General features: G+C 43.7%; 1 pseudogene; it reads right to left on the reverse strand.

Annotated features, from left to right (window-relative positions):
• Positions 1–5,718: 5,718 nt before the first annotated feature.
• Positions 5,719–10,859, reverse strand: LOC149435980 (up-regulator of cell proliferation pseudogene; annotated as a pseudogene).
• Positions 10,860–21,988: the final 11,129 nt, after the last annotated feature.

Raw genomic sequence — 21,988 nt, forward strand, 5'->3', positions numbered from 1 at the left:
GGTGTAAAAACCATTGGACAGTCACTTTGCCACCATTGGATGGCTCACTCCCAGAATTACCAGAGCAATAAAACCCAATAGTTTTACCATTGGACTTCCAATGGAGGTTTCCATTATCCTAGCAAGAAGGTAAATTGTGGGGATTGCTAACCGGATGTTTTTCGGCCAAGCTTCTAGTGGAACCGATCTACAGGCGTGACAAGCAAGTTCATGGAGGTTTTACAAAGCTGCACAGTTTTTAATACTTACTGGAACCCCTTGACTGCATAGGATATTTTTTTTTAGAAAAGGTGAACGTAGACTGTAAGTCGGTAACCTAAAACAAGCACACAGTTTGGGGCTTTTGACTTTTCACTGACATTCCTAATCTACATAAATGTTCTAGATCAGTGGTCGGCAAGCCGCGGCTCGCGAGTCACATGCGGCTCTTTACACACTTTAATGCGGCTCTTCTGTGTGCCGGGCGCCCGCTCCCCTCCCTCCTCTCGGGCGGCCGCCCCAAAAGTCAGGACTCTGCTAGCCCAGCAATGGGCAAACTACGGCCCGGCGGACCTTTTAATCTGGCCCGCGGAGCGTGCTCCAAAAAAAAAAAACAGCCAGGGCAGCGCGCTCAAATGCAATGATTGGCCAGTCTCGCTGCCACTCACATCCTGATAGCCAGTGATTGGCTGTCAGGATGTGTGTAGGCGGGGCAGCGTGACGAACGTGAGAGGAGCTAGGCTCCTCTCACAGTCCGCCCTGAAGACCGGAACGGCGCGGGAACACGGCGAAAAGAACGCGCGGAGCAAAGGTAAGTGAATTGACACAGGGGGGACTTGGCTTACTACTTGCTACTTACTTACTACTACTATATGAGGGATGAATTACTATAGGGGGGATGAATTACTATATGGGGGATGAATTACTATGGGGGATGAATTACTATGGGGGATGAATTACTAAATGGGGGATGAATTACTATGGGGGATGAATTACTATATGGGGGATGAATTACTAAATGGGGGATGAATTACTATATGGGGGATGAATTACTATGGGGGATGAATTACTATGGGGGATGAATTACTATATGGGGGATGAATTACTATGGGGGATGAATTACTATATCGGGGATGAATTACTATATGGGGGATGAATTACTATGGGGGATGAATTACTATATGGGGGATGAATTACTATGGGGGATGAATTACTATATGGGGGATTAATTACTATGGGGGATGAATTACTATATGGGGGATGAATTACTATGGGGGATGAATTACTATATGGGGGATGAATTACTATGGGGGATGAATTACTATAAAAACTTATTGAAACTAAAAACAGTGTACCATCCTATGTATTTTCAGTTTTAAAAATGTGGCTCTCAAAATAAATTTCAATCGTGGTTTTGGCGAGATTTGGCTCAGTTGAAAAAAAAGGTTGCCCACCACTGTTCTAGATCAATGCCTTAGAAAGTACAGAAGCCAGTTGGCCAGCATAACAGTCAGAAGAAGGTCAACAATGGTCAGACCAATATTTCTCACAAGAGTCATGACAGGTTTACATTAACTACAATAACTATTGCCTATGCTAAGCCGATATAATGATATACTGTATGCAGTGAATAATACACAATGCACAAAAAGAAACAAAATAAATGTCAAGCTGATTTTTTTTTCTTTTATAGTTTTTTGATGAAGTGTAGGAGGGTTAGAACTCCTGTCAGTATTTATTGCTCTTTGTTTCCCATTGGATAGGTTCACCCACTGGCAAACAAAGAAACCTGACAGAAGATTTAACCCTTTCTTACTGTATCTACAAATCCTAACAGCAACAAATATGTCCTCTTCTTCAGGTTGACTGGTAATGGATGATCCAAAGGTGGTGCTGATGACATGGTGAATGAACATTACGGGGTGACGTCCCCTTTAATTCAGAGCAGAGGACTGAGGACATCTAGTGCTGGAAAAAAAAGAGTGCTGCAAGAGACAGTTTAGCATTGAAAGATTGCTGTTGCAACCTGAGCTGTTTTTTTGTTCCAAACAGGCTATTGGGGAAGGAAATACATTTTTTAAACATTTAGCACAAGGCTGCGCATTAGACCTCATTTACACTGGCATTGACAACTATGTATTTATATACATTTAGAGCAGAGGTCAGCCTCCAGTAGATTGCGGCCAGATGACTGGGAGATCGCAATCTGGGCTTGCTGACCCGCCATCCCAGTGGATCAAACAGACTGCAATGCAGAGGGACTACTTGGAACGTTGGAGCTGTAATAGGGAACAAGAACTGCATAAGATGAGGGTTCATTTACATTTGCAGTTTGGGGGGTAGTAAAACCCCATAACTAAGACTTTGTTTTTACCACCCCCACCCCAACCGCACCCCCTTTAGCTGCAGCGGCTAGGGGTGAACACATGTCACAGCTTCAGCAGGAGTTATACGCCCTGTCATGGTTGGTGGGTGAAGCCATTTGCCGTTCTGCAAGTGCCCTGCAACTTTGTGCAGTACAAGAGCTGAGCTGCTTCCTCACCACCTGTTTTAACCCCTTGGACCCCGCAGAAGCATGCAGTTGGGGGGTGCTTGCAGCGAGGGCCTAGTTACTTGAATGGCTCGTTATTGTCAGTCAGTAAACCCCACCAAAAGCAACATGGGGCTTAATTGCTGCTGCAGCATGTGTACACCTTTGACTGATGCCTCAGCAGCTAAAGGGGATAGGGGTTGGGGGCTGATAAATCAACCACAGGGTTTTACCACCTCCCAACTTTAAATGTGAATGAGTCCTAAGGGTGCCGCTGCTGAAAGCAAGTAAGGGCTCATTCGCAAGTACAGCAGGCACTGCTGGTCCTCTAAAAAGCGATCCAAGTTTGTTTGACAGGTGGTGAGGAGGCAATATGTTGCCTCCTCATCATCTGATTTATGGGGAGCACAGTTAGTGAGTGTTTGGTGGAAGATGGAGTGTGGAGCCTAGGAGGGGCCTCAGGGAAGGGGCCTACCTACCGGTAGGTCATTGGAAATGAGGATTTCCACTGCACCACTGTCTCCTAGGGAGGACATCCTGAGCAGCAGGGAAGGAGCCAGCCCAGCAAAAAGCCTGAAGGTAGCTACCAGCCCACCACGCTGACAGGAGAGGACAGTGTGAGAACTTCTACACCCCCTGGGTCAGATAGAAGGAGAGGACAGTTAGGTAGAAAACTCAACTAGCTTCTCATCTGGGAATGTTTTAAGTTGGCAGTTTCTGGGCCCCCTTGCTCAGGAAATACACTCGGTACAGCTGGGTGAAGGGGAGGATTCATCTGGGGTCTGAGGAGGCACACCAAAGAGCTTTGAGGGCTCTCAAAGGAAAGACTGTTTCTAGTTCCTAAGGCGTTTGTCCTTAAAGTTCTAGAGTTTCCTTGGGCATCCTATACACCCCTAGACCCTATTTGAGTTATTAACCCATTAATAAAATCACAAAACCAAACTCAAGGACTGTTTACTGACTCCAGTGTGCAAAGCGTGGAAGAAAATACGTGTTGCTTGGTTGTTCAGAGCTTTAGGGGGACCCAAAACTCAGCGATTCCTAAGAGGGTAGTGCTACACATGAAAAAAATAGTGATGGGCTGAACACCCCCCTGTTTGGTTCACGGTTGAACATTTGAACCTAACGAAAGTTCGACTGTGAACTTTGAACAAGGACAGTTCACTAAGCGGTATCTTACCGCATCCAAGTATGTGGTCGGATACCGCACAGCGACTAAAATACCGCATGAGTTATATTATTAAGTCATGCGGTATTTTAGTAGTGAAAACATTCTTTCATGTTTCAGATGTAAAAAGTATTGCCGGCATTGCCCGACACTTTTAACGGCTTTCTCCCCCATCCATACCAAGCCCTCTGGGTCTGGTATGGATTTTGAGGGGAACCCCCCACACCAAATTTAAAAAAAAAATGGCGTAGGGGTCTACCCTCAAAATCCATACCAGATCCTTATCCAAGCATGCAGCCCAGCAAGTGGGGGAAGGGGGGGCCAAGTGAGCACCCCCCCCAAACCATACCAGCCCACGTGCCCTCAACATGGGGGGTTGCTTCGGCACAAAGCACCTTGTCCCCATGTTGATGGGGACAAGGGCCTCTTCTGGACAACCATGGCCAGTGGTTGGGAGGGGTCTGTGAGAAAGGGGGTTTACCAGAATCTAGAAATCCCCTTTAACAAGAGGGCCCCCAGATCCCACCCCCCCATGTGAATGAGTATGGGGTACATGGTACCGCTACTCGTTCACCAAAAAAAAAATATAGTGTAAAAATGAGAGGAGACAGTCTTTGACAAGTCCTAAAAATAGAAAAACATTTCCCCCGAAGTAGATCCAACATCAATCACAATGCCCGCTGCCGCCGCCAACCTGCCGATGGTCAGGTACATTGCTTTGGCCAATCACAATGCACTGTCATGGCCAGTACATTGTGGGGTGCAGTGGGCGAATAGCCTGCCAAACGCCCTTACCATTCATGTGTTCACCAAACACATGAACTGACGATGTTCAAATCAAACTTATGTTCGACTCGAACATCAAGCCCAATCCTAGTAAAAAACATTGCTAATGTGTTTCAGTCTTACTCTTACCATTAATTCTGGTGACCCTGGTGCCACCTTGGGATTCCCTCACTTTTGAGAGGAAGTGAAGAGATATCTCCCCAGTGGGATACACATGGCAAAGATAAAGAGCTGACGGGGTTATTAACCTCCCTTACTCTATCCAAAGTGAGAAAAAAAGTTTTGCCTATAGTTGTGCTTTAATTGCATTCTTCTAACTGGGAGTTTACCTGCGTTTAGGTGCATTCAGTTTATCTATGTTTAGGGAAAACAGAATTCTGTGCATCCATGGTCTGATTAGAAACACTAAATGCATGCAAGTACATGTAATTGTGTGTAAACACCCATAAACATGGCCAAACCCACAAAAAGGCAGGAATCTTTTAGACCCCTGGTGTTTCATTAAAGAGAAACTCAATAAAAAAGCATCACATAGGGGACTTTTTGTCCCCTATGTGAAAAAAAAAGTTTAGTTAAAAAAAGTTAAAAAAAAGTGTAATAAATGTAAGTTACACCAAAACACTTAAAATCCCCCCAAAAAATTTTGATTCCCACATACATGCACGTACAAAAGGTCAGGGGCGCCTACGCGCAAAAATGTGTGCTGAACGCATATCCCTGTGCACACCAGAGTGAGAGCAATAATTCTAGGCCTATTATTCATGATAAATTCAAAACTGACCTGAAGAAGCTTCTAAAGTGTCACCTATTGAAAATATAAGGTTCCAAAATTTGTCACCAATTCACAGGTTTACACAATTTTAAGGCTTGACATGCTGGGTAGCTATTTTTCTTGTCGCAGCCTCATCTTATGTATTTTACAAAAATATTGGGTCTTTTTTTGTGTTTTTGTGTCCGAAAATTACCTTTGGTGTATTTTTTACTGAAACTTTCCATTTTCTAAACCATTGCACTAATATTGTATAACATAAAAATTTAGAACAAACAGTTGCTATTGTATTCTCTAGGGTGACTACTTTCAGAATATATATAATGCTTTGTGGGTTTTAAGTAACTTTCAAACCTAAAATAATTTTTTAAACATACAAAAATGTCTCCCCAGCACATGGCTTCCATAACAGATGTGCTAGTGTGAATGCAGCTGAATTCTTCCCCACTTACAACAAACCAAACAAAAACAAAAAACAAATTTGGATAAAGTTGTGAAATAAAGTTGTTGTAAACCCTTACATATACCCAGTGAGGTGACTGGCCTCAGGTGATACACAGAGAATAAATAAATTCTTCTACTTAAGTTGTGCCTGTTTATCTGCAGTCTTCTCTTCTCTAGATCTGTTGAAAGTCCAGAATGCAGAGCTCAGTGAGCTCAATCACAGGTGGTGTGCTGAGATCCCTCTCCAGCCAACATTTTATCTCTTGGTGTCAGGAAAACTTGTCAGAAGTAATTCATCTTGATAACAGAAGAACGAGGCAGCAGACAGAAAGTTCTCCTAACTGGGACAAGAACACAATATATATGTCTTGTTCATATTTCATGTCTGTGGTTTACAACTACTTTAAATCATAATGGTATGTCTGTTAGCAAATCAATCTGAAGATAAAATCTGAACCGGAAGTTGAAGACATTGGGGACTTTTCTTCTTGGCTTTAGTCATTGAACGTTTTCTTTAGGCTATCAAAGGCTTTTTCTTTGGTTATAGCCCTCCAGCCATCTGGTAGATTTGCTGGTTTTTTGTTATATTGCTCAGCAAACTGCTCATTAAACTCCACAAAAATGTATTTCCAGTAATCTGAGGCTGTGAGACTGGCATCTGGTTGGATGGCCCAATCTGGATAATACTTTGTATAGTCTTTGTATGGGTGCCATTGACCTTCTGTTTCTGAACTCTGAAAATGAGTATCAGATACAACTGCTGTTGTGCATATGTCAGTAGTCAAGGTTCCATCCTTGTGCCAATGGCATCCTCCCAGTCCATCTGGTCTATGGATATTAGCAAAGTGTTTATGGCCATCACCTCCAGCTTCACAGGGTACTTTACAGAATGGACACTGCTCCCCACAGCCAACAACCTGCTTGTGCAATCTATCATGAGGCTTTATTGTCAACCTGGAAAGCAAAGCTTTTATATTCATATACTGGAGCTCTGAGAAGATCTGGTCTTCTGTATTTTTGAGGAACTTCTCAATGTCCGATGAGAACTGAGCAACAGCAGCGTTGTTCTGGAAAGTGACCGCCTGTATTTCATTTGGGGAAATCACTAAATCGCATTTAAGCTCCTCACACACGCTTTTCAAAAAATCTGCGATAGATGAACTTGAAAGACATTTGTCTAATATAAGAACATTTCTTACTTTTGTGTTTAATTCAGAGATAATGTTTTCCAGGAGTGGTTTTAATGGTTCTGAGTTTGCATATTTCTTTTCAATGTAACTAAGGATCCAGGCTTCTGTATAATTCTTATATGATTCAATAAACATGCAATATTTCTGAAATGACATTTCATTCAGCAGCTCCTTCATTAGAAAACTTTGAAAAAAGCTTCTGGAGCAGAAAAGCCTATTGTCTGAACTTATTATGTCGGTCACCATTTCCTTTCCAAGATGCTTAAAAACATGGTCAGTTATTGCTGGTTTAAGACATCTCTCACAAAATTCTTTGGCTTTGGTCTGACTCATGTCTTTTTCCTGAAATGTGTTGATAAATGTTTCTAAATACTGAGGCTTTACTTTCTCCAGACAAAGTTTTGGATCGTTCTCTATAATGAACTTGTCATGCATCTTCTGAAACTCTCGGGATGCTTTTCCAAGAATGTGCTGCTTGATATCCAACTCAAAAGCTAAAGAGTAATGAAGACTTTTTCTCTTTTGGGAAAGCTCTTCATTGATCATGTGGAGTAATCCCTGGCAGTAGGTGACATTATAATCCTCCATGAGGTCCACCCTCTCTCGGACATAGGTGTCACACTGTCCTATTAGAGAGTCAGCAAATTCTTTTAACTTGCCATAAGGCTCATTTTTTCCTAACCCAAATTTATTTAAGGCCCATGCGATATATCCAGTCTCAATATATTTTTTATGCATTGTGAAATTAGCTTGTATACCAAAGTTTAAATTTTTTATATTCATTAATTCTTGATTTACAGCTGCTCCTTTGCTACCCATGTCATTTTGTAAGTGGTTAAGCAGAGATGTGCTGACATTGTGTTTTGTTAATTTCTCTATCTGTAGATCTTCCAGTGTCCTTTCCCACATCCGCTCAAATTCCTGATGTAGATCTTCATCACTCAGCTTCTGCTTTTTCTCTCGACACCTCTCAAGGAGATCAGTGATTTTAACTTCAATTGATTTCTGATAACTGCTCAGCATCTCCTGAATCCTAAATTTTGCTTTCCGGATAGAAACAGCCTCATCACACTTTCTAAGAGCATTTCTTTGTACTTCTTTTCCCAGGGAATCTATGCTCAAAACAAAATCTTGTTTGTAACGTTCTACAAGATGAACCTTTTCATTTTTATCTTCAAAATAGCATTCTAGCAATTCGGACATCTTGTTTTTTTCATTATTTAACAAACTGTTGAGTTGCTGTGTAAATCTTGAACGCAGTTCCTCATTTAAATTTTTTTCTGACTGATTCCTAATGTCTGTCTCCGTCTGGATCATCCAATCATGGACGGCTTTTCGAAAATCCCATTCCCACTGTGAGAATTGTAAACACAGTTTATTATAAGCTCCTGCAACCAGGCTGTTCCTGAAACTGAAGATGAATTTCTCATGTTTGACAGCGCTCCATAAACTTTCTATCCATGTTAAAAATTCAGGAATGTTTACAGGATTGTGCAGCGAGCCATTGCTTGACATGAATCCTAATAAATACTTTTTTAATTCAGACACATGTTCACTGTACCCAGAATTTACTGGAGCCATTGGTGGGACCCCAAGCCAGAGTCCAGGAATGTACCAGTTGTCTTTCTCCAGATTGTAATCCATCACATCACTGAAAGTTTTGATCTCACTTTTCCTCTCCATCTCTGCAGCTACTTTTGTCATTTCATTCAGATGTTCCAGAAGTTTCTTCCTGTCTCTCATGTTCTTGTCATGAGCAGACACATCACTCACATTCTGATGTACAAACTGGCAGTTGGGCCTCTTTCCTATTTCTTTCATTCTAAGAAAAGCATGAACTATAATCTGTAAGATATCCTTCATTTCTGTTGTATTTTCCATTGACATATTGATTATAGTGATATCACTCAACCCAACCACTAGTGTGGCCAGTTCATTGTCATGTTCATAACTGCCCTCCAAGGAAGCCAACTCTGGAGCTTTCAGCCCCTCAGTGTCAATCACTAGGATGAAGTCACAGCCCAGCTCCTTCTGGAAGTTCTCTTTCACACTAAGAAGAGTCATGAAGGCTCCTCGTGTGCATCTTCCACTGGCCACTGGGAACTGCAGACCAAACATGGTGTTGAGAAGAGTGGATTTTCCTGTACTCTGCACTCCCAGCACAGTGATTACTCTCATTCTGCATTTTCCCCCTGTTTTGGTGTCCAGCTCTGTTAGAACATCAGATAACCACCGTAGGGGAATGTTGGAGGCATCTCCATCTATTAGCTCCAATGGAAAACCATTCAACAAGAGATTGGCAGCAATTCCTGGCAGTCCAGCAAATTGTCTTTCGCTTTTATATATTTTGTTTTCTTTAGCCATGGAACATTCAGCTTCATATAACTGTCCCATCTCACGTAGGAAATGTTCAATTCCTAAAGAACTGTCAGAGATTTTCTGGTCTATCTGTCTGAGTTCTTCCTTATTGATTAAGAGATTGTTACATTTTTCTTTGTAATAAGTTTGAAGATTAGAAAGATGATTTCTAGCAATTGAATCAAGTTCAAATTTCATCCATTTCAGAAAATATTGTTTCTCAATCTCAGACAAATGAGTGATTGCATCAATAAAGAGCATCAAACCATTGGGCAGATCATGCTTATATTGTTCCCCACGCAGTGAAATACGTTTCTTCATCAGTTCATCTCGATATTGTTGAGTGTCTTTACCACCTTGCCTTGTCATTCTGCAAAGTTCCTTTTCCACATTAGATAACTGTCTCCAGAGATCTCCCTGTAACTTCATAGTGATGTTCTTATACTCAGACACGTTTGTTATTTCTTCTGTAATATTCCTGGCAAGTTCCCTGGCCTCCTGACATTCAGGAACTCTCTCATCCACTTGGATGTCCAATCCATGAGTTTCTTTCTCAAGGTCTCTCATATTATTTACTTGTGGCTTACTCTTTAAGAAACAAACAATACTACTTTGTAATTTTTTTACAAAGGCTGCCTCATTCACTGTGCCTGCATGTATTATCACATTTGATTTGTTTATCTTTAGCACTGGCATTAGGTTTTCAAGGGTCTTCTGTGTCTGTGTGTTCACAGTTTTGCCAGGACCGGGAGTAACAATGAAGTAATACTGGGTGTCAGTGGTAGGGCAGGATGATAGCAATCTGAATTCTCTCCCAGAAATATCCTCAATGAATATAAACACAGCTGATGAAATTCTTGTCAGAAACATGAACTGGTCCCAGTTGGTCTCCAGGTCTCCTCGTAGGTTGGTCACTGCGATGGGTTCTGGGAAAACATCAGACTTACCACAGGGAAAATACCAGGAAACTTCTACCAGTCCATCAGATATTTCCCTCTTAATGTTTCCTCCCTCCATATTGTCATGTATGAAGAAGTTATTCTGTAGCTGAGGTGGATTAAGAACTTGGTTCAGGATTTTTGATTTGGATAATTTGTTTTTTCCAAGTCTGACAAATGAGAAGATTGGCATGGAAGTATTGACCACATTTTCTTCTCTGAACCCTTTACTGTCCGCTAATGACTGAGGTCTCCACTTCTTCACTATGTCTCTCATTGCCCAAAGCATGAGGGTGCAGTGTGACCCGTCACCAGAAGGGAGCAGCAGAGGGGCAGCAAACTGGCACATGGACAATTTGGTTACAATGTCTTGTTGCAGAAAACTGTCTGAGCAATGCAGGAGAAGACACAGGACATCCAGGGGGTTAATGGAGGCAGATGGATTATCACCTGGAACCAAAGAAGCATTCATTGATTTGTCATCATTATCACAATTTTCATTTACATTTACATCAGTAGACTGATCTTTCTCAACAAGAATGTCTCTTGCAGTCCTATTTAGAGCCATGAGTTTTCTTAAGTAATTCCAGGGAAGATCCTCTATAGTTGTAGATGTTTTGTCATGCATATTCTCTAAGCCAATACTCAGGATATCCCTTAGAGTCAATTTTGAAGTCAGGTAATGTTCCATATTCATTCCCATTGCAAGCTGATGTAAGTTTTTTTTTCCTGAAGGAAGTTCTGTAAGAAAAGACATTTTTAATTTTTTTTAATGTCTCTATTTTAATCGGTCTACAAGTAAAATTTAAATCATCTGGAAAACACGGCATAATCAAAAGCACTACTAGAACCATAACAGGCCATGCAAGGGCAGGAGGGCTTGTTTTATGTATGAATAGAGATAGATGAAAATGTTCAAGTGTTATATTCCTCAGTGGCAGTGAATATACATCTGATTTCCGGCTTCGGGGATGTGAAATGCTTTCTATTTCTCTGTGTATTTATCTAACTAACCAAACCAGCTTAGTTCTGGCTGAGCACAAGAAAGAAACCCCTTCCCTAGAGTACCCGGCCCAGACCGAGGACATCACTTTGTTCAAGTAGAAAGTTGAGCCTCACAGTAGTCCTGTCTCCACTGGAAGTCCATTAAGTGCCATATTCAGACTGAAGGCCCCCAGCTTGTGTTCAAATCACACATGATAAAGCCTATAATTGGGGCTTACTGTATATAAATGCATTATAAACGTCCTTACCTTTGTCCACCATTGTGAAAGGAGTTTACCTAGGGGCAAATTATAGACCATGTTTAACCCCTCCCCTACAGGGCACTTATACCCCCTTCCTGTCCAGGCCAATTTTCAGCTTTTAGCGCTGTCACACTTTGAATGACAATTGCGCGGTCATGCAACACTGTACTCATATGACATTTTTATTATTTTTTTGAGACAGATAGAGCTTTCTTTTGGTGTTTTTTTATTTTTTGCTAAACAAACCAAAAACAACTGAACATTTTGAAAAAAAAGCTTAGTTTCTGTTATAAAATTTTGTAAATAAGTGATTTTTCTCCTTCACTAATGTACGCTAATGAGGCTGCAGTGATGGGCACTGATAGGCTGCTCTGATGGGCACTGATAGGTGGCACTGATGGGCACTGATGAGGAGGCACTGGTAGCTGGCACTGATGAGCATTGATGGGCATCACCAATGTGCACTGAGAAGCAGCACTCATATATGGCACTGATAGGCGGCACTGATAGGTGGCACTGACTGGCACTGATAGGCGGCACTGACTGTCACTGTTAGGGGGCACTGACTGGCACTGATAGGCAGCACTGACCGGCACTGATAGGCGGCACTGATGCGCACTGATAGGCAGCACTGACTGGCACTGATAGGTGGCACTGAAAGGCAGCTCAGATGGGCACTGATATGTGGCATTGATGTGCACTGGTAGGCACTGATATGTGGCATTGATGTGGCACTTATGGGCACTGGCAGGTGGCACTGATGAGCACTGACAGCTGGCATTGATGGACACTGACAGGTGGAACTGCTGGGGCTACACTGATCATCAGGGCACTGGCACTGGTGATAGGTGGCACTGATAGGTGGCACTGATGGGTGACACTGAAAGGCAGCTCAGATGGGCACTGATATGTGGCACTGATGTGCACTGGCAGGCACTGGCACGTGGCACTGTTCAGCACTGACAGCTGGCACTGATGGACACTGACAGGTGGCACTTCTGGGGCCACACTGATCATCAGTGCCCTGATGATCAGTGTAGATGTCCCCTCCGAGGAATGCCGATTACCGGCTCTCCTCTCCTCTCCTCTGTCAGTGTGACAGCTCAAGAGGAGAGAAATGCAGATAACCGGCATTTCCTTATTTACATGCGATCAGCTGTGATTGGACACAGCTGATCACATGACCGAACCAATGTCTTCGGCTCTTTCTGTTGATTGGTGATCCGCTGTGTCCGAGGAACAGAGCACACCGCCGATCGCCACACTGTGCACTCCCAGAGCCACGCACACACAGTTAGAGTGGAAGGACATCATATGACGTCCACCCAGAACGAGAGAACCGCCTTGCACCCCTCATTACCTTATATTGCGGGGGGGAGGCGATTATGATACAAAATATCAAAAAACAAGCATATTTTAAAACAGCTGCTATTAAAATATGCTGTTTTTTGTTATTGTAGCTCCTTCACAGTCAGGTGCTAGGATGTGTATAGTTCGAATCAGGGGTGGACTGACCATTTGGAAACTTGGGCACTGCCCGAGGGCCCGGGGTCAGTAGGGGGCCCCATGCGATGCCCCTGGTACCTTTTTCATAGGCTTTTTTGAGTGTGGGCAAGGACACAGGGGCCCCATGATCCCCTATTTCCCGGGGGCCCCATGAGTTGTCAGTCCGCCCCTGGTTAGAATAGCATAGATGTGTTTCTCTGCTTACCAGAGAGACTGTTAGGGAAATCTAATTGGGTTCTCTGCTTAACAGAGAGCTGTGACAGATTCGTTAGGTCAGCTCATGATGCTCTGGTGTCGTTTGAGAGCCTTCCAGAACATGGGTAGGGGCTAGGCAAATGAACAGCATGAATATGGATAAAGCCAATTGCAGGGGTGGGTGACCCCATTGCATGCTGGGATTGGTATTTATATTCTATGGGAACAAGGGTTCTGTGTCTTTCCTGAGAGAGGATTACATCAAGCCAGGCTGGAGGCAGGCTTGCTTCGCCTCGCATTTGCTGCCATGTGGGCCTCTGGTGGGCGACTGGAGGGCATGAAGTTAGAGAGTGGCCCTGGTCCTACAGTAAGCTGACTGAGGGGGGCTGTCTGCCAAAGATCTATCTGGTATCACTGGAGAGAAAGTCACTTGGAAGATTGTAAGGAGGTTGCCATTCTATCCTTGGGCCTTGTGAGTACTGACACTTAGAGATTTTGTGTGCTTTGCTACCTCTCTGGTGCTTGATAGTCAGTGTGGGTCTGAGAAAAGGGAACACTGGCTGGTGTTCTGAAGAGCTTGTCCAACGGGTGCTACTGCAAAGGACTTTGCTCAGCCACATTACCTTTTGGCTGTCACAGTCTGTTGTAACTGGCTTGTACCTGGGGAGCTCAGCTCTGTAGCTACTACTACTGAAAAAAAGGACTTCGCTCACTCCTAAGCTACTTCGTGCTACAATTCTAAGAGTCTGTTATCTGTGTTCAGCCAGGACTTCATCAGTGCTCAACAAAGAGACCCGCTAGATGTCCTCAGTGTGAATAGTTCTGATTTGTAGTGTCCAACTACATTCCCCATCCATATCCCACAATAAAACTCCAAAAATAAACATTCCCTAGACTGGACATTGAAGACAACGAGCAAGTATGTGTCAGGGATCCTGCCTCCGTGCAGACCTGTGCGAGGATCCCCTCGGGCCATGGCGGTGCGAGTGTGCATGTGCAGGAGTGAGAGGGCGCGCATGTGCAGTAGCATACACGTCACCGCAAGGCAGGCTATTTAAACCTGCAATACAGTGTAATCAATGCCTTCTGGTCTATAACGTTCTGCACTCCATTACCTGATTCTGTTGCCTGAATCCTGATCTGACCTGACTAAGAACTCCGCCTGCACCGACCCTGGCTTATCTCTGACTATCCGCTTGTCTGCTCCCTTGTACTTGATTTGCTCATTTGATCCTGACCCGGCTTGTCTGACTCTGCTGCACCTACTTACCTGTATCTGCACCTGGCTTGTATCCTGACGGCTGCCATACTTACCTGCTGCTGCACCCACGGTCCTGCACCTGGCCTGCATTCTGGTCACTGCCATACTTACCTGCTGCTGCACCCACGGTCCTGCACCTGGCCTGCATTCTGGTGCCTGCCATACCTGCCTGCTGCCGCATCCACGCTCTTGTGTCCAGTCCCAGTCTGCATCCTGATTGCCGCCATACCTGCCTGATGCTGCACCTACATTCCTGCATCCGCACCTGGCCTGCATACAGATCTCCTGGGTCTTCACCTCTCTGCCGCCAGCTCCAGATCTACTCGTGCCACTCCTGGCTCAGCGCCCTGTTCCCACTATCAGGGGCTCCGAGTGGGAGTAGTAAGAGGACACCTCCTCTTCACGTCAGGCTCCCCAACCAGGTACGTGACAGTATGTGTGTATATCTGGCTGTGGAAAATCTCTCCAACCTCCTCACAGGCTCTGGCAGACAATGTGTGTGGAGGTTAGAGAGACACAGATTGGTTGGTGTAAACACGTCTTAGTTTGCTACTTTGTATATTGTTTTGTTCATAAGCACTGTATTCAGTTGGGATTATCCTATGTATTATTATTTCATATAGAGTGATTTTTAATGACTGCTTGCTTCATTTTTGATTATCAAACCCTGGTTATGTTATATGTTTGGCAGGAACACATAGGAGCAGTGAGGGGGACACAGTATATCCTATACATGGACTAAATATAAAAAAGAGCAATGACACCGTTTGCTACCAGGAAATGATAAAGATTTATGAATGGGGATCTCCAACTGCAGCCAGTCCAAAGGCCGGCCATACATTATAGGAGAGTAAGAACGGAACTGGCGCTTGGCAGGAACCACAAGTAGGGAAATCCTAGTGTGAATACAGTGAAGGAAATGCGTATTTGCTCCCCTGCTGATTTTGAATGTTTGCCCCTCACAAAGAAATGATCGGTCTAAAAATCGAATGTTCGGTGTATCGTAACACTGAGAGACAGAATAGCAACAAAAAAATCAAAAGAAATGCGTCTAACAAATGATGACTGATGTGCACGTTCATGAGGGAAAGAAGGATTTGATCCGCTTCACAAAACATGACTTAGTACTTGGTGGCCAATCCCTTGTTGGCAATCACAGAGGTCCGACGTTTCCTGGAGTTGGCCCCCAGGTTTGCACACATCTCAGGAGGGATTTTGGCCCACTCCTCTTGGCAGATCCTCTCCAAGTCATTAAGGTTTGGTGGCTGACGTTTGGCAACTCGAACTTTCAACTCCCTCCACAGATTTTCAATCGGATTAAGGTGTGGAGACTGGCTGGGCCACTGCAGGACCTTAATGTGCTTCTTCTTGAGCCGCTCCTTTGTTGCCTTGGCCATGTGTTTTGGGTCATTGTCATGCTGGAACACCCATCCATGACCCATTTTCAATGCCCTGGCTGAGGGATGAAGGTTCTCACCCAAGATTTGACAGTACATTGTCCCGTCCATCGTCCCTTTGATGTGGTGCAGTTGTCCTGTCCCCTTAGCAAAAAAACACCCCCAAAGCAGAATGTTTCCACCACCATATTTCACAGTTGGGATGGTGTTCTTGGGGCCATAGGGAGCATTCCTCCTCCTCCAAACACGGCGAGTTGAGTTAATGCCAAAGAGCTGGATTTTGGTCTCATCTGACCACAACACTTCCAACCAGTCCTCCTCTGCATCATTCAGATGTTCAGTGGCAGACTTCAGACGGGCCTGGACATGTGCTTTCTTGAGCAGAGGGACCTTGCGGGCACTGCAGGATTTCAGTCCTTGTCGGCGTAGTGTGTTACCAATTGTTTTCTTGGTGACTGTGGTCCCAGCTGCCTGGAGATCATTGACAAGATCCTCACGTGTAGTTCTGGGATGATTCCTCACTGTTCTCATGATCATTGACACTCCACGAGGTGAGATCTTGCATGGTGCACCAGACCTAGGGACACTGACACTTGTTTTGTGTTTCTTCCATTTGTGAATGATTGCACCAACTGTTGTCACCTTCTCACCAAGCTGCTTGGTGATAGTTTGGTAGCCCAGTCCAGCCTTGTGTAGGTCTACAATCTTGTCCCTGACATCCTTGGACAGCTCTTTGGTCTTTGACATGGTGGAGAGTTTGGAATCTGATGGTTTGATTGCTCCTGTGGACAGGTGTCTTTTATACAGGTAACAAAATGAGATTAGCAGCACTCCCTTTAAGAGACTGCTTCTAATCTCAGCCTGTTACCTGTATGAAAGACACCTGGTGGCCAGAAATCCTGCTGAATGATCGGGGATCAAATACTTATTTCCCTCATGAACATGCAGATCAGTCATCATTTGTTAGACGCATTTCTGCTGAATTTGTTGTTGCTATTCTGTCTCTCAGTGTTACAATACACCGAACATTCAATATTTAGACCGATCATTTCTTTGTGAGGGGCGAACATTCAACATCAGCAGGGGATCAAATACACATTTCCTTCACTGTAAATGAAGCAAATACAATCACATACAGTACAGATAAAACATGACATCTTAGGCATAAAGTCCAAGAGTCCCAGATAGGCAATGACAGGGGAAGGCAGCTCCCCATAGAGTGAAGCAGTATTCTGCAGGAGATAAAATCGGACAGAAGGGGGCGCCAATCTGAGTGTAGAGGGTTAATACTTTAATGGTATTAAAAGGAGTAAAATCTACTCACAAACATATGTAGTTAAAAGGCATGGTATAAAATCATCAAAAATCAAAGTTTTAGACAGGTGTGAAGAAATGGAGAATGTGTGCCGCTCAGTCTACAAGGGAAAGCAATCCTGTGTCCACCACTATGAGTGCAGGCCAGGGATGGAGCTCATCTCAGCTCCAAGCACCTATTAGGCAAAGGATGGATCCCATGAAGCCACACATCTATGCAGACCCGCTGGTACTGGAATGAATGGCAGTCTCAGCTCAGTTTCACTCCGCCCCTTAGAGCTTAATTATTATCCCCATGCTTAAGCTTCGAGGGGCGGAGTGAAATGCATCTGGGGCGTGGCATGGTGGGAGCCCAGGCTGAAACTCCCATTCATTCCTATACCAGCAGGTCTGCATAGATGTGCAGCTTCATGGGGTCCATCCTTTTGTCTAATAGGTGTGAGGAAATGCTGTAAAGTATAAAGAAGTATATTTTAATTGTTTATTTTAATCGATTTACAAAATGCAAAGTGAGCAAACAGAAGAAAATCTTAATCAAACCAATATTTGGTGTGACTACTCTTTAGTTTCAAACCAGCGTCAGTTCTTACACTTGCACATAGTCTGGATTTTGTAGGATTAAATGAAACAGCTATCCACCTCTGTGCACGTCTGCAGCTCTTCTCTCCCCTCACTTCTGTGTCTCACTGGCTTTGCTGGGGCACCAAGAGCCAATGGCTTCCAGTGCTGTCAATCAAAGCCAGTGGCAAGGGAACAGAGTCCCATTACTGTGTCAATGGACGCAGCAGCGGGGCTTAGGAGCGAGCACACATGAGTGCCCCCATGGTAAGCGGCTTCTCATGGGGGCACTGGACAGAGAGGAAGAGCCAGGAGCGCCAGTGGGGGCCTGAGAAGAGGAGATTTAGGCCACTCTGTGGAATTCCTTTGACCATAACAAGTAACTATAGAGATGTTTTTTTTCCTTTACAATCGCTTTCAAGTACCCAGATAAAAAAATCCTTCTCTTTTACATAGAAATCTAAATTTGTCCCCTCCTCACCTAGGACACCAGGCATGACGCTCATTAAAATGATTAGTGTTTAGCATATTTTTATATATATACAGTATATATATAAAGTACCTTGAAAAAGTATTCATACCCCGTGAAATAAAAAAAAAATTAAGTAAAGGTAAAAAATTTGAAAACCATTTACCATTCCTAGAAGTGATGGGAAATTTCACCAACCAAGGCAGAGAGGTGGAGCAGCAGCTGAACACATATTGAAGAGGAAAGAGAGAGAAGGTAGAGAAGTAGCCTAAGAATTAAGGGGCAGATGGCAACTGGTTGTGGCCAAGGGGGACATAGAGGGGGAAGAGTGGAAGTCGATTACAACAGAAGAAAGGGGAGATGAAACCAATGGCCACTACTCCATACCAGGGGTGGACTGACAACTCATGGGGCCCCCGGGCAATAGGGGATTATGGGGCCCCTGTGTCCTTGCCCAAACTCAAAAAAGCCTATGAAAAAAGTACCAGGGGCATCTCATGGGGCCCCCTACTGACCCCGGGCCCTCGAGCAGTGCCCGAGTTTCCAAATGGTCAATCCGCCCTTGCTCCATACTCTTACTACTTGACCTCTCTGTGGCTTTTGATACTGTTGACCATCCCCTTCCCCAAAAAAAAACTCCACTCTCTTGGCCTGCGAGACTCTGCTCTCTCTCCTGGTTCTCATTCTACCTTTTGCAGCGCTCCTTCAGTGTTATCTATAACTGTGTCTCCTCCTCTTCACTTCCTCTTTCTGTAGGGGTCCCTCAAGGTTCTGTCCTTGGACCCCTTCTCTTCTCAATCTACACCTCCTCCCTTAGTCACTTGTCACTGATGGCACACAAATCTATCTTTCTACCCCTCACCTCACCCCTTCAGTCTCCTCTCGCATTACTAACCTATGAAGTGACATATCGCATGGATGTCACTCCACTTCCTCAAACTCAATCTCTCTAAAAGTGAGCTCATAATATTCCCTCCAGCCCGTGCCCCCTCCCCTGACTTCTCCATCAAGATCAATAACATATAAAACCATTTACAACTCTGCCCCAAATTACACCACCAATCTTGTCTCCGAATATCACCCAAACAGTACTCTTCGCTCTTCCCACAACCTCCTGCTCTCTAGCTTCCTTGTCTCCTCCTCCCATGCTTGTCTCCAGGACTTCTCCAGAGCCTCTCCCATCCTCTGGAACTCTCTACCTACCCCAATCTATCTGACTATCGCCTACTCTGTCCACTTTTAAGCGATCTCTGAAAACCTTTCTTTTCAGGGAAGCCTATCCTGCCTTCAGCTAATAACCAATATTCTCTTTCTCCTATTAGTCCATCCCCCACAGTTATTACCTTTTGTACCACTAGCCCCTCCCTCTTAGATTGTAAGCTCGGATCAGGGCCCTCTTAAGCCTCTTGTATTGAACTGTATTGTCCCCCTTTATATTGTAAAATGCTGAGCAAACTGTTGGTGCCATATAAATCCTATAATAATACTAATAAGAAAAAAGGAGCTTATACTACCGTGAAACATTATGGGTGATGACCACTTTCTTTTCATTATCTTGAGCAGATTAAAGACCAGGAGAAGCCAGTTCACACAACCATCTATTATCTTCAGTTTATTTATATTTCTTAGGAGCCATGAGTTCTCTTTCAACTCTTTACAATTTTGAGGTTTCGAAAGGCTGGTAGACTCCAAGTTACACAAGTTGCCAACATTCTCTTTTTTATTTTGAGGGGATGAGCAGCTAGGAGATGGCTGTTCACACAAGTTGTTCACATTCCCTTCCATTTTGTTATCCCCCTGCGGTGTTGCAATGCTGGGAGACAGACTGTTCATATTCTGTTCAAACGTTTATGTTCCTTAAGAGTAATGTATTGTAATCTCCAGATTTATACACGTTTTCTGCACTGCATTCAAACTCTACTGTTAGTCTCAATTTCTTGTTGTTTAATGGTCCATGGTTTGTCATTGCAGGAATCCATGATGTCTGGCTACACTATCTGAAAAGAAAAATCATAAAAGATCATCAGTAACCTTTAATTCAGACTTTCTATTAATATGTAAAGATACAGTCAGGTCTATAAATATTGGGACATGGACACAATTCTAACATTTTTGGCTCTATACACCACCACAATGGATTTGAAATGAAACAAACAAGATGTGCTTTAACTGCAGACTGTCAGCTTTAATTTGAGGGTATTTACATCCAAATCAGGTGAACGGTGTAGGAATTACAACAGTTTGCATATGTGCCTCCCACTTGTTAAGGGATCAAAAGCAATGGGACAATTGGCTTCTCAGCTGTTCCATGGCCAGGTGTGTGTTATTCCCTCATTATCCCAATTACAATGAGCAGATAAAAGGTCCAGAGTTCATTTCAAGTGTGCTATTTGCATTTGGAATCTGTTGCTGTCAACTCTCAAGATGAGATCCAAAGAGCTGTCACTATCAGTGAAGCCATCATTAAGCTGAAAAAACAAAACAAACCCATCAGAGAGATAGCAAAAACATTAGGCGTGGCCACAACAACTGTTTGGAACATTCTTAAAAAGAAGGAACGCACTGGTGAGCTCAGCAACACCAAAAGACCCGGAAGACCACGGAAAACAACTGTGGTGAATGAGCGAAGAATTCTTTCCCTGGTGAAGAAAACACCCTTCACAACAGTTGGCCAGATCAAGAACACTCTCCAGGAGGTAGGTGTATGTGTGTCAAAGTCAACAATCAAGAGAAGACTTCACCAGAGTGAATACAGAGGGTTCACCACAAGATGGAAACCATTGGTGAGCCTCAAAAACAGGAAGGCCAGATTAGAGTTTGCCAAACGACATGTAAAAAAGCCTTCACAGTTCTGGAACAACATCCTATGGACAGATGAGACCGAGATCAACTTGTACCAGAGTGATGGGAAGAGAAGAGTATGGAGAAGGAAAGGAACTGCTCATGATCCTAAGCATACCACCTCATCAGTGAAGCATGGTGGAGGTAGTGTCATGGCGTGGGCATGTATGGCTGCCAATGGAACTGCTTCTCTTGTATTTATTGATGATATGACTGCTGACAAAAGCAGCCGGATGAATTCTGAAGTGTTTCGGGAATATTATCTGCTCATATTCAGCCAAATGCTTCACAACTCATTGGACGCCGCTTCACAGTGCAGATGGACAATGACCCAAAGCAGACTGCAAAAGCAACCAAAGAGTTTTTTAAGGGAAAGAAGTGGAATGTTCTGCAATGGCCAAGTCAATCACCTGACCTGAATCCGATTGAGCATTTCACTTGCTGAAGACAAAACTGAAGGGAAAATGCCCCAAGAACAAGCAGGAACTGAAGACAGTTGCAGTAGAGGCCTGGCAGAGCATCGCCAGGGATGAAACCCAGCGTCTGGTGATGTCTATGCGTTCCACACTTCAGGCTGTAATTGACTGCAAAGGATTCGCAACCAAGTATTAAAAAGTGAAAGTTTGATTTATGATTATTATTCTGTCCCATTACTTTTGGTCCCTTAACAAGTGGAAGGCACATATGCAAACTGTTGTAATTCCTACACCAGTCACCTGATTTGGATGTAAATACCCTCAAATTAAAGTTGACAGTCTGCAGTTAAAGCACATCTTGTTCGTTTCATTTCAAATCCATTGTTTTGGTATATAGACACTAAGGGGTTTATTTACTAAAGCTGGAGAGTCCAAAATCAGACTCCCTTCTGCATAGAAACCAATCAGCTTCCAGGTTTCATTGCCAAAGCTTCATTGAACAACCTGAGGTTAGAAGCTGATTGGTTTCTATGCAGAAGGGAGTCTGATTTTGGACTCTCCAGCTTTAGTAAATAAACCCCTAAACATTTATTGAAATTTCTGACTGAGACTCAGATTACTA

Source organism: Staurois parvus, unplaced genomic scaffold (genome assembly GCF_062004578.1).
Source record: "Staurois parvus isolate SC_StPar_1 unplaced genomic scaffold, SC_StPar_1.0 ptg001435l, whole genome shotgun sequence".
NCBI lineage: Eukaryota > Metazoa > Chordata > Amphibia > Anura > Ranidae > Staurois > Staurois parvus.